Source organism: Sus scrofa, chromosome 1 (assembly GCF_054392235.1).
Source record: "Sus scrofa isolate SSC_HxYL_T2T_F1_AM1 chromosome 1, Sscrofa_HxYL_maternal_Yorkshire_Landrace_v2.0, whole genome shotgun sequence".
Taxonomy (NCBI): domain Eukaryota; kingdom Metazoa; phylum Chordata; class Mammalia; order Artiodactyla; family Suidae; genus Sus; species Sus scrofa.
The window spans coordinates 157,306,288-157,318,559 of record NC_139383.1 but is presented as its reverse complement, the minus strand read 5'-3'; positions in this window follow the sequence as shown (position 1 = coordinate 157,318,559).

Here is a 12,272-nt window from a genome sequence, read left to right as displayed (position 1 = left end):
CAAGATGTTCTGGTGCGACTTTCAGCAGGGAGTGGGTTGCACTGAGTTAGGCCCAACCTGGCTAATTTGTCGTGGCAGAAAATGCTCACCAGCCTCCATTTCCTTTTTCTTTCTGGATTTTATTTGCAATATACCCAACCTAATATTCTATTTCCATCCTCTTGCCCCAAGGGAGGAGTTTTTAATACATAATTTGCAGTCACTGCGTAGAATTTCCAGAAAAGGAACTTACTCATGCCTCTTTGCCTTTCTATACATCTTCCTTCTTCTGACCTGGGATATTAAGATGATGTCTAGAAATCAGCAGCCATCTTGCGAGCATGAGGCAGCTTTGAGGATGGAAAGCAGGCATGTGTTAAGAACAACAGAAAAGAAAGATATAAAGGAGATTGGGACATCATGGCCCTACCACATCAGCCTCGAACTTCTCAGAAAAACAAAGCGCTAAATTATCTAAGCCCTGGTTATTTGGTTCTTTACTGCTCTACTATAGCCAAACACAATTTCTAAATGACACACTGTATTTTTAATCTCAAGAAAGCAATGGATGTAAACTTTTATATTCTGTCATAATCATCATAAAGTTGTAGCAAACCATACTGCAAAATCTCATTATCTCAGGGCTATTTCATGCTAATGTAATAATAGATACCAGTGGATTAATTTATCACTTCTCCTAATTAGTAGTTATGTTTTTAAATAGGGTCTTCAGGAGTAATGACTTTACCTACAGCAGTGAAATTTGATAACTTGGCAGCTAATGAGAGTCTGTGAGTGATTAAGGCCTTGAGTCATAGCATCCAGGTGCCACTTTTGTTTTCTGCATGTTGTGCCAGCCTCCAAAGGGACAACTTTTCCCCAAAATGGAATCCCTGATTTCGATAGACACCTGTGTTCTGTCAGTCACCGGAAGCAGGGTGACTGACAGAACACAGCCCAGCAAAGGCAGAAGTGTGGACAAGGAGGTTATCACCGGAATTTGAGGGGCCACATTGTTTCTCAAACTATCCCTGTCTATCCAAGAGTCTGACCACAAGAGTTTCGTTTTTCTTTCTATTGTGATGAACAAACACCAGATGAGCTTAAAACTCAGATAGCCTACCTACTGACAATGTGATGTTTCCATCAGGAGGATGGATGGTTCAGACGTGGAAGGGCTTGGCAAGTCCCCCTGAATCTCGGCCGGGTGTGGTTTTCACAGACGGCAGGAGTTACCCTTGTGCTCCAGCACCACCGTCCTTAGTGACTCGGGGACTTGCCAAGCCCACCTGTACCGTGTGGGCCAGCTCTACCGGCCAGCTTTCTGAGAAGCTCTACCGTCTCTTGGACTTGACATGCACACCCTAGCAGGTGTTCCCAGTGCAGAGTTCCTAGGGACTCTGCAGGTAACAAAGTTTTCTGTTGACCACAGAGCATTCATTAACTGATAACAAAAGGTTTAGAAGGCAGTTTACGATCTTTGGAGACATTTAAAAGCTGAAAGGGAAAATAGTCTGATCCCAGTGGGCAGCGTCCCTGCTCTTTGCAAAAACAGAAGCTCTCTATCCTTAAGCCAAAGGGTAGTCAAGCGCCTCACCCCAAACTCTGATATTGGCGTCAACAAGGAACCTCATAATCAGCTGAGCAAGGAAGCCGCGGGACTGCCTTTGCAGGGCCAGGCTCTCCGTGTGGAGAAATACAGGCTATAGACATGGAGTCACGACCAGGCTTCTGCCCTGCTACCTCTCCCTCCACTTGTCACCTTGGAAAAACAGCAGGTACATTTCTTGCATCAAGAATCCAACTTCCAGGGGGTTCCTGTCATAGCGCAGCAGAAACGAATCCAATTAGAAACCATGAGGTTGCGGGTTCGATCCCTGGCCTCACTCAGTGGGTTAAGGACCCAGCGTTGCTGTGAGCTGTGGTGTAGGTCGCGGATGTGGCTGGGATCTGGCATTGCTGTGGCTGTGGCATAGGCCGGCAGCTGTAGCTCCAATTGGACCCCTAAGTTGGGAATCTCCATATGCCACAGGTGCGGCCTTAAAAAGACAAAAAGAATCCGACTTTCACGGCACTTTACACCTTCTTTCCATTAAATGACAAGATAACCAGTTGCCTAAATCACTGGTAAAAATAGCAGTTACCTTTCAGAGGTGGTAAGATCTGGAAGAAATCTTACTTCTCAATGTTCTAATGGAATTTAGAAAGTTAGAGCAAGAGAAAAATAGACATTCCATTAGTAAGTTTCTGTTTCTCTACCTGTCTTAAAGTAGGACTGGTAACCACAGTAAAAAAAGTAGATTTGGGAGTTCCCATCGTGGCGCAGTGGTTAACGAATCCGACTAGGAACCATGAGGTTGCGGGTTCGATCCCTGCCCTTGCTCAGTGGGTTAACGATCCGGCGTTGCCGTGAGCTGCGGTGTAGGTTGCAGACGCGGCTCGGATCCCGCGTTGCTGTGGCTCTGGCGTAGGCCGGTGGCTACAGCTCCGATTCAACCCCTAGCCTGGGAACCTCCATATGCCGCGGGAGCGGCCCAAGAAATAGCAACAATAACAACAACAACAACAAAAAAAGACAAAAGACAAAAAAAAAAAAAAAAAAAAAGTAGATTTGACCTCGCAGGACTGACGAACCAGGTGTAATGTTTGAGAGTAATAGCTATTATATAATTCACTTTCTACTTAGGTTTTTAACAGCACTTGCAAGATGAGAGTGCAAACAGTGTGTGTGTGTGTGTATGTGTGTGTGTGTGTCTGTGTCTGTGTCTGTGTCTGTGTGTGTGCACAGAAGTAATGGGGGGAAAACCTGGGTGAGCCTAATTTCTTACAGCAATCTCCACACAGCTGGATGTTTCTCAAATATTTTAAATTGTTTTGATCGTTTAAAAAGATTTAAAGTGTTATTTTCCTAGAAATTCTGACAAAATGATTCTGCCAAATTAACTAGTTGCTCCAAATTACATAATGTGTCATTAATTCCTGATATAGACTATATTTTACAGGCAATCACCTTAACAATCCTTTCATGTCAGAATTTTCTATTTCCAAAATTCTTTGGTAAAGCATCTTGCAAAGAATCTCAATCTCTGTCTACTGTCTTCATTCAATAAGTCTAATTAATTAGACATGTAATGCCATATTAATCTCACAAAAATGAGAAAAAATATCCCCTTTTGCGTCCTAGTTCAAGCTCCAGGGGTCATTGTTCCTCAGAGCAGGGCAGAGAGGAGGAGCCAGGCACAAACAGCAGGCTGGGTGATGTCCCACCCGAGATGGGACAGATGTCAGGGAAGTGGGCAGCCAGCTGAGGCAGATTAGGGAGGTGAGCAGCTGAAATGCATCCTCTGAAGGAGAGGCAGGCTCTTCGAAGATGAGGGCCAGGGCAGCACCAGGGATTTAAACACTCACTGGGGCAGCTTCCAGGTGGTGGTCTCAAGTTTGAGGACCAGGACACTGAGCAGTCAAGAGCTTAGGCTGATGCCCAAGCGGGAAGATGAGAGTGTGCCCAGGCTGAGCTCCTCAGTCCAGAACACCTGCGTCAGGACCGGCTGCAGTGCGTTGTTACCCTGGAGACCAGGGTGGAGCCCCCAGGACAGGACTGTCCACAGCTGGCTGCCATCCTCGTCATCACTGTCATCTCCATCAGGCACTAGGCCAAGGAGGGCGGTGGCTACCGCACCCCAGGCCCTCGTCTGTACCTGCTGAATGGCTGATGAAGCCTCAAACAAGTTGGAGAAAGATGCTGGCCTGCCAGGGACATGGGGACCAGAGTCCAGATGATAGGACACAGGCATCCAGGAGCTGCGTGTGCCCAGCACCCCACCCCCAACCTTAGGGGCTCAGCAAAAGCCCTTTGTGGATGGAAATTCAGGCTGAAAAAAGGATTGGCTGACTGGCTACAGTCACAGCCTGGGGCTGGCAGAATAGGTGCAGAAGGGAGGCAGAGAAACGGGGGAGGTCAGACTCTAGCCATGGTCTGTGAGCTGGAAACATGCCCGGCTTTGCATATGTCACGTCTTTTTCTTTCCTAAGTTGTCTACACCGATAGCATCACATAAACAAGAAGAGTTTTTCCCATAACAACATGCCAATTAGATGTGAGGCCTATAAAAACACAATACACTTTCTGGTTCAATCTAGGATTCCCCCTGCCCTTTGGTTTGAACAAAGGAATCTCCAAAATAATGGTCGTGGACCTGAGTGGGTCTAGGCAGAGTCGGGTTACATTTCCCCAAATAGATCCAAACCCCAGGGTCCCAGAGGCTGACTTGACCTCAGCACCAGCCTCCTGTACACACACTCCCAGCGCCTGGGGCATCATGACCTCTCCTGGGTCCAAGGACACACATTCTTTCTCCCCTCCTGTTCCCTCCCAGATGGTCCAGCCCTCAGCCCTGCTTCCTCCACCTTTACCAGGCAAGTTAAATTTCTCCATCTGAACACCCCTTGCCCACATGCAAATCAACAGCTCCATCATGCATAGGAATGTTCCTTTGAAAGCTGCATGTCACACACTCCAGGAAAAACTCTGTCCGGAGGACCTGCTGTAAGTGGAAGTTAACACCAACCTCGGTGGCGATAACTTGTTCTTTCAGTTCCTGCAGCTGTGGAGTCACTGGGGACTAGTCTGGCCACATGGCTTTTCACATCTGTCAGTTAATTTAAAGAAAGGAATGCACACTGTTTCATTAAAGCGAATTATGTAGATTTGAGGCCCTCCCTTGAGTTCCTAGAGTCTGTAAATGATAATCACATGTTGCATGAGGGATGGAATATCATATTTTCAACACTAATCAATAGATTTTTACATCCAATAGAATCTGAGTTACATAAAAGGAAAGCGTAACTGATTTTGCAGATCAACAATCCAACATCTAGAGGCCTTCTGGTTGAATGAATTTAAATCCACATTCAGACTAAAATATTTAGTCTTTTATTATGAGGAATGATGTTATTATACAGGTAATAGTCTTCTATGTCATGAGTTTTAGACCAATAGCCAAAAATAAAAGTAACCCAATAAAATGTGAACTTGTAGCATTTTGTAAGGCAAGGCTATTTGAAGGGTGACCCTAAAAATCTTTGCCAAAGTGTTTGAATTTGCTGAAGAGAAGGACTTAGCTCATTACATTTTTGCCGTGTTTTTTGCACCCAGCACTTCCCCTACCAACTGTCTCTAGAGTTTAAAAGACTGAGTAGATACAGCCAAGAAGATCAGGAACATGGCAGGTATTAACCCATTTAAATAGCTACTAAGCCCCCTGCATCCAAATTGTGACCAGAAGCCAGTGGTTTCCACCCACACACAGCTCCAGCCAGGAGGCAAGACCCACATTCCAACCACACCCACTCTCCCAGGGTGCAGTGTCCTCTGGGTCTCTGACCAATGGGGAGGTATAATGAGGCTTGTGGAGAGACTCCACCCTTGCTTAGAACATTCCAGACAGTTGGATGGAGAGAGAGAGGGAAAAATGGTGGGAGAGAGGGAGGGATGGATGTAGGGAGGGAGAGATGGAGGGATGGGTGGATGGACTGATGGAGGAGGTATAGATGAAGGGAGGGAGAAAGGGAGCAAGGGATGAAGAGATGGAGGGATGGAGCAATAGTGGATGGGTGAGTGTACAGATGAACAAATGAATGTACAGACCGAGGGATGAATGAAGTTGCCATAGATCAGGAGACACATCAGAGCAGATGCCACAGGCCACATTCACCACATTGACACACGTTCCATGTCCTCCTGGACATCTTCCCCCATAGGGATGATTTAAAGCTGGCAGAACAGTCTCTGTCACCTGTTTTTAGGACCTTGCTCTTGTGGCATGGCTTCCTATCCTTTTCCCACCCCAAGCTGCCATCCAGCCAGGAGTCCCAGAAGCCATCAGTCCCCTACCTTGGGGACCTTAAGTTGTTTGAATCCTGGCCCTGAGGAGCAGGCGCCTGGCCAAAGCCTTGTGTGACACTTTAGACTGACCTACGACAATCACAAAGGTTCTCCCTAGCAGCTGCCATGGGGGGCACTGCCCCTGAACCAGATTGGGTGCCTGCCCATAGCTCTGTACTTTGGGGGCTGCAGTTGAAGTCTCAGGCCCACCCACTGGCTACACTCACACATGCCTATATTCCTGGCCCAGGCGCCCTATAGAGGGACCTCCTTTCTGGTCCTCTGCTGAGGCAAGTTCTCCCCAAGGCCTCAGGTCCAAGAGGAGGCAGGGCCTGTGGTTTAGGCTCCTGAGCATCTGTACTGCATCCCCTGACCCTCACCCACTGGTGCACCCTGGGGAAACAGAGCACCAGGAACCGACCTCTTTCCCATCTGCCTTTCACCCCTCTTGCAGCAGCTGGTTAGAGACTGCAGTGTCCTTTTTGGTTTGACATGTTGTCCTAATCAACCACCGGACAGCCAGCTGCTCAACAGGCAGGAACCCAGATCACAGATCCCAATTGCAGGAACTACCTCTATCCTAGGTTTTACAGCCAGCTGAGCAAGGGTCCCTATCCCTCTCCACGGCCCCTGCACAGCGGCAGCCCAGCGGCTGCCCCATCATCCTCCATTGCCTTGGCAGATGCACTTGTCTGGCCTTGACCCTGACTCACCCCGTGTTTCCTCCAGGACAGGGTTGTGTGAGGGACCCAGCTCATCACCCTCAAAATTCCCAGCATGATCTGAAGGCAGAGGACAGCTGGATTTCAGCTTTGGAGACAGCTTTGGTGCACAGGGCAGATTTCTTGCTTTACTTTTTATTGGAGAAAGACTTTTTTTTTGTTTGCTTGACTGTTGTTTGTTTTGAGAATGCTGAAATAAAGAGCAGAGACGGAAGATGAGAGATTCAGCATTTGGCCTCCTCCTGACCAGCCTTGAACCAGGTCCAACCCCACAGGTGGAGGTGGCAGAGCCAGAATCATGAGGGCTAGTCCCATGAGAAATGCTGAGCACCCTGGGCACATGAGGGCTAGTCCCATGAGAAATGCTGAGCACCCTGGGCACAAGCAATACTTCATAATAAAAATGAGCAGAAGCAGCTAACATAGGCAGAACATTTATTTGCCAACTGTGCTAAGCACCTAAAGGTCATCTCAATTAATCATCATGACCCCAGAGGTTGTTCCTCCCTTTGACCCCATTAGAGATGAGAAAGACACAAGGAAGGGAGGGCTGGCTGACTCAACCCAGCTAGGCAACCTGCACCTGCAGAGCCAAGACTTCAGTCCCAGCTGCCAAACTTCCACCCAGCTCTTAGTCACCATGCTGAGCCACCTGAGTTGAGTCTAAGACACATTGGATCTGCAGTCGTCTGGTCCAAGGTCAACTGTGTCTTTATTGTGCCCTTGGGGACCCAGTGATAGTGTGAGGCATGCTCTTAAGGGAGGAGACATTCTCTATTTAGGGGCTCAGTTCCCACCCCATTAGTTCCCTGCAGATAAATGGCTGGGGAGTTACTGGCCCACAGTATGCCTGGCAAGGGTAAGGTCAGCAGTGGCAGCAAACACATCCAATCCGACGAGGAGGCAGAGGGAGAGACTGTGGCTTCCTAAGGACCACAGCCCTGAGGACCACAGCACTGAGGGCCAGAGCCTTGGGGACCACAGCCACGGAGATGACCCTCGGAAGTCCCAGCTGTAGCTGGGAACGAGACCGTTGGGTGAGGACTGAAGTCTGGACAAGCAGGCGTCTCAGTTGCCCCTGTGCACTTGCGTTCTGACCGTATTTTCTCACGGACAGCGAGTAAGAGACACCATTTCACACATGTCCTTGTGTCACCTGGGCAATAAAGAATCTTGCAGAAATTCCACCTCATAGACGAAAGCCACGTTACAAGGGGTTTTCCCCTTGGGATTAATTTGAGCATCAGGTGTATCAAAACAGATGCCGTAACAGACTTTGGGAGACAGAGCCTTTACAGCCGGAGACACCTAGGTGGTGCCTCTGCCTCACTTGTCGCCTTTTGTTTCCTCTGTATATTCCTGAGGCTTGGCCTGAAACGAGAGAAGGTGTGTGTTGAGTGGTAAAATGCAAAACGTAGGAAATCTGTATGACTTTGTTCCAGAAAATTACAGTCAGCACAAAAGAATCTCTCCCAGTCCACCGCAAAGGGCTCAGAGAAGCATCCAGGAAGAGACACTGGGTGACTACAGAGCGTGAGGATTTGTTTCTGCTGTATGTCTACCTGAAGTTTAAAGAGAAGACAGCCGAGGAACTGCAAGGGTTCGGGGAGAAGGTGGGACCCATGCCCCTCCCTTGATACAGGGAAACCAGCTAATTTCATCCAATATCCTTGCCAGGACAGAGCCACCTGTAAGGGGGACACTGAGCAGTCGCCTGCAGGGGACCTCGAAGGGGTGACTCCTGTCTGGTAGGAATGGACACTACCACTAGTTGAGAGTGTGTGTGTGTATGTGTGTGCGTTTCTGAGCACAGATTCTGTTCCTCTTAGTGATTTGCAGTTGTTCCTCTGTTTTCTCCATGATGTCTCTGCTCTCAGACACCAGCAGCTGCCTGCTGACTCTATCAAACATTTTGCCAAAGCAATGACGTCCTTGGAGATTCTCAGGAGAAAGCATGCCCACGTGGGGAGCTAAAGAGTCTGGCACCCTCACCACAGAGCTGTGGAGCCACACCCAGAGGGTAGACCACCTGGACCCAGGGCTCTCTAACAACTCTTCCTAGCCCAACTTTCTGAGAAGTGTTGAATTGTCCGATTTTCAGGCAGGCACTTTATCTCACTGGAAATCATTGTAGCTCCTCATCGTAAAATAAGAATGGCCATTAATATTTGTAAAATAATAATAATGACCGATGTGAATTAAGTGCTTTAATCTGTGGCAGGTTCTACAATACCTAGTAAAATAACATCTACCCTAATTTTCATGACAACCCTCGGCACAACCCAGTTCCTGGACCTGGGCCCGCGGTAATTTCTATTCCATCTAAGATGAGAAGAGTGAAGATTGCAGAGCTAAGCTTTTTCTCAAGGTCACACAGGTCATTATAATCAAAGAGAGTCAGACCAGTTCTGCTGGACTTCCAAGGGTGAACCCAGACCTCCCCAGGCCCCGCCTGCTCTGCCACACACACTCAAAGCAATAGGACCACATTTCCAAAGGCTGCAGCTACAGCACTGGCCACAGAACATTGTTATTCCATGCTTTTCAAATATGTGATACACCTGAAGTCAACAGAGATGCTCTCAACAAAAGATTCTAAGACACAGGCTATAGATGCCCAAGTTACTAGACAGAATTTTCCTTCATAAAAATTTCTGGAAAATGACTTTGTGAGCCTTGAAAGTCAGACCTATCACAACCCTATCTGCTGACACCATTATTTTCTCATTTCCAAAGACCTATGTCCTGTGTTTTCACCAGGTCCCCATGGTGCCATGGGGAGAGGAGCTTGAGAACACGGCTCAACCACAGACTCAGCTGCCTCCAACTTAAAGGAAAACACACCTGGACAAGGCCATGTAGTTATTCTTTCCAAGAAGTGCCGACAAGACAGCCCACGACATGGGAATTCAGGATAACCCTCCCTCTGCCCAGCAGTGTGCAAGGAAGTTGAAAGTGGTTTGTCCATTTGGACTGCCCCTCTCTTTACATATATGATGACAACTGGGTGTCATAACCAATACCTTCCTGTAATTCTTTTTGTAACCGAACAATGGACAGGAAGGCACTTTTACAGCTGGTGCTCGGCGCCCACTTCTCAGAGGACCCACAAGTTCCTATTGTCCGCTGCCAAAGCATTTATGAGACTTTCCCATTGTGGGTTTTAAGAGGAATTGCGGTCTTGAACATTTGGGGGTGTCCATGAAACGGAGCCCCACATCTAGAGCTGTTTGCTGGCCCCTATGACAGGGGTGCCTTCTCAGCTGAACTGAGGGAAATGGCCACACTGGGGAAGAGGAGGAGGCTGGCTTTCAGTCCACGGCGTCTGCAGTCTCCGGACAAATATCACGACGGCACAACCCAGTTCCTGGACCTGGGCCCGCGGCAAACATTGAACCCCAGTGGTCATCACCCCAGGAACAAAGCAGCAAGAGGGGGCCTGGGCTCCAGATGTCTTAAACTCTCTGGGATTGACTCTCCCTCCCTCTCCTCAACCTGACCCATATATTCTTCCTTTTCATGAATCAGGAGGTTTAACAAGGCTGTGCTTCCTGCTGAGTGTTTATCACATTTCCATAGATAACAGGGATTCTGGGACACCCCATCTTCCCTCTCACCCTTCAAAACGCACACCTCTTTGCAGACAGGATCATAGGTGTGTACTCATGCGTTTGCCAAGGAGGGATTCTGATGTGGCCGTGGTGGGAGGTTGTCCCTGACGGCGAGCCCACAGGCAACAACCAGGGACTCAAACGTTGCTTCAGTCAGTTGAAAGCAGCAGCGGGAACGTGATCCCACCTTCCAGAGCAAGGCTGGTTTTTATTCACTTCAGTGGTTTTTCACACTCCTACTTGCTCTGAACAGAGCCGTCAACAGTGAATATAAGACATATTTCTAAAAAGAAACTTTCTCAAATTCTAAAGCAGAAATCATCAGGGGTAATGAGAAGCCAGGTTGTCCCAGCTGCTTGTGCCAAATATGGGTCTGTTCTTGAATGTTCATACCTTAGAACCCCGATCCTGAGGCTCTGGGAGACACAAAGCCCCTCAGGTATGTATGGGGCCTGTCCAGCCAGGGGACCCAGGCAGGGAAGGGAGGTGCCAGGACTCCCAAAGCAACGGAGGGCTGCACATCTGTCCTCCTGAGATGCCCAGACTGGAGGGGGTCCTGGAGGACCTGCATCATCTTTGGTACCAGAGTGTGACCCATTCTCTCTGAGCAGCCGCACCTGGTTCTGGTGGGTGTGGGACTCACAAGGCCAACTGCCACTCATTCCTTAGGGATGGGGACACTGCCCTGAACACAACAAAAGCCTCTGTCCTGTCGGAGCTCACGTGCTGAGAACTGGAGGCGGGAGCCACACACGCAGTGAATAAGTCCATCATTTGTGAGACCACGTGAAGGCAAGAAAGGGGACTAAGCATCAGGGCTGGGATGGGGTGGTTCAAGATTTTAAAAGGTGATGAGGAATTGGGTGACCACCTGGCCCAGTCTGCCCAGGAATATCCCAGCTTAGACACTGGAGATCCAGCATCCCCTGAGCTCCAGTCCTGGGGAAAGGGGGCCGGTAGGGAAGGTGACATTTGAGGGAGAGTGTCTGGGGAAGCACATTCTGAGCAGACACGCCCTGGGGTTAGCAAAGGTATCTGCTCATTTTCCTTTAGAATGTCTCAACACTGGAGAAATATGGAGGGAAAGGAATTTTACACAACGGCTACCCAGCCAAGCTCTAGGTGAGCCCAAGAGCCAGGGTGGACAGTTGGCTCACAGAAATGGTGTGAGACCCAGAGGCTGGGTCTTGGGCCAGGAGCGCTGGGAGGAGGGAAGGCAGCCTGAGGCCTGGGGTACAATGCAAAGGGCTGGCGCCTCTGCAGCCCTGTAGTCAGTCGAGGCACAAGAGGAGCAGAACCGGCCTAGGTCTGAGTCCCCGCAGCAGTCCCTCCCTCTGTGCTCATCCCACTTCCACTGGGACAACCTTCCCAAAGCAAGCGCAGAGCAGGATTAGGATCACTGCAAGGCGCCTCCTTCATCTCCAGGCTCCTACCTCCCCTACCCCCAGCCAGTGCCTCAGGGTCTCTCCTCCCTGAGTCCTCTCCACCCAGATACATGCTCCTCACCTCCCCGTGGGCCCCCCTCCGGGGACCCATCTTCTTCTCAGTTATGGAGTCTACTTGCCTGGCAGCTGCACCCACCCCACAGACCTCACATCCCCCCTTGTCACCCCACTACACCCCAAATTCCACCTTTCATCTGCTGACAGAGAACACAGTCTGGAAGCCATGCTCGTGTGGTACCCATAGGAAAGGGACCCTGCTCGTGGGGCAGATGTGTACCTGGAGGGGCTCACTGGTCAGGTCAGAAGCTCCTGAAAAGGTGTTAATGACTCACCACGTGCTGTGTTCTAGGTGTACCTTTGCTCTGCATGGGAAGGCAGAATCCTTACCTTTGGTAGAAGCAGAAAAATGAGTATGGGTCACATGAAATAATGCATTAAGCTTGAGAAGAATAGCTCTTTAAGATCAAGGCACAGTTCTTCCACCTCAAGTCAATTCTTCTCTCATTTCAAATCAAAAAAGCCCTGTAAGTGCTTTTTCCCTGTAATTCCACTCCAGATGCTTTATCAGGGGATGTTTGCTAAAAGGATACAAATGTTTATGGCACTTTTAACTACAAAGGGAAAATTCAAG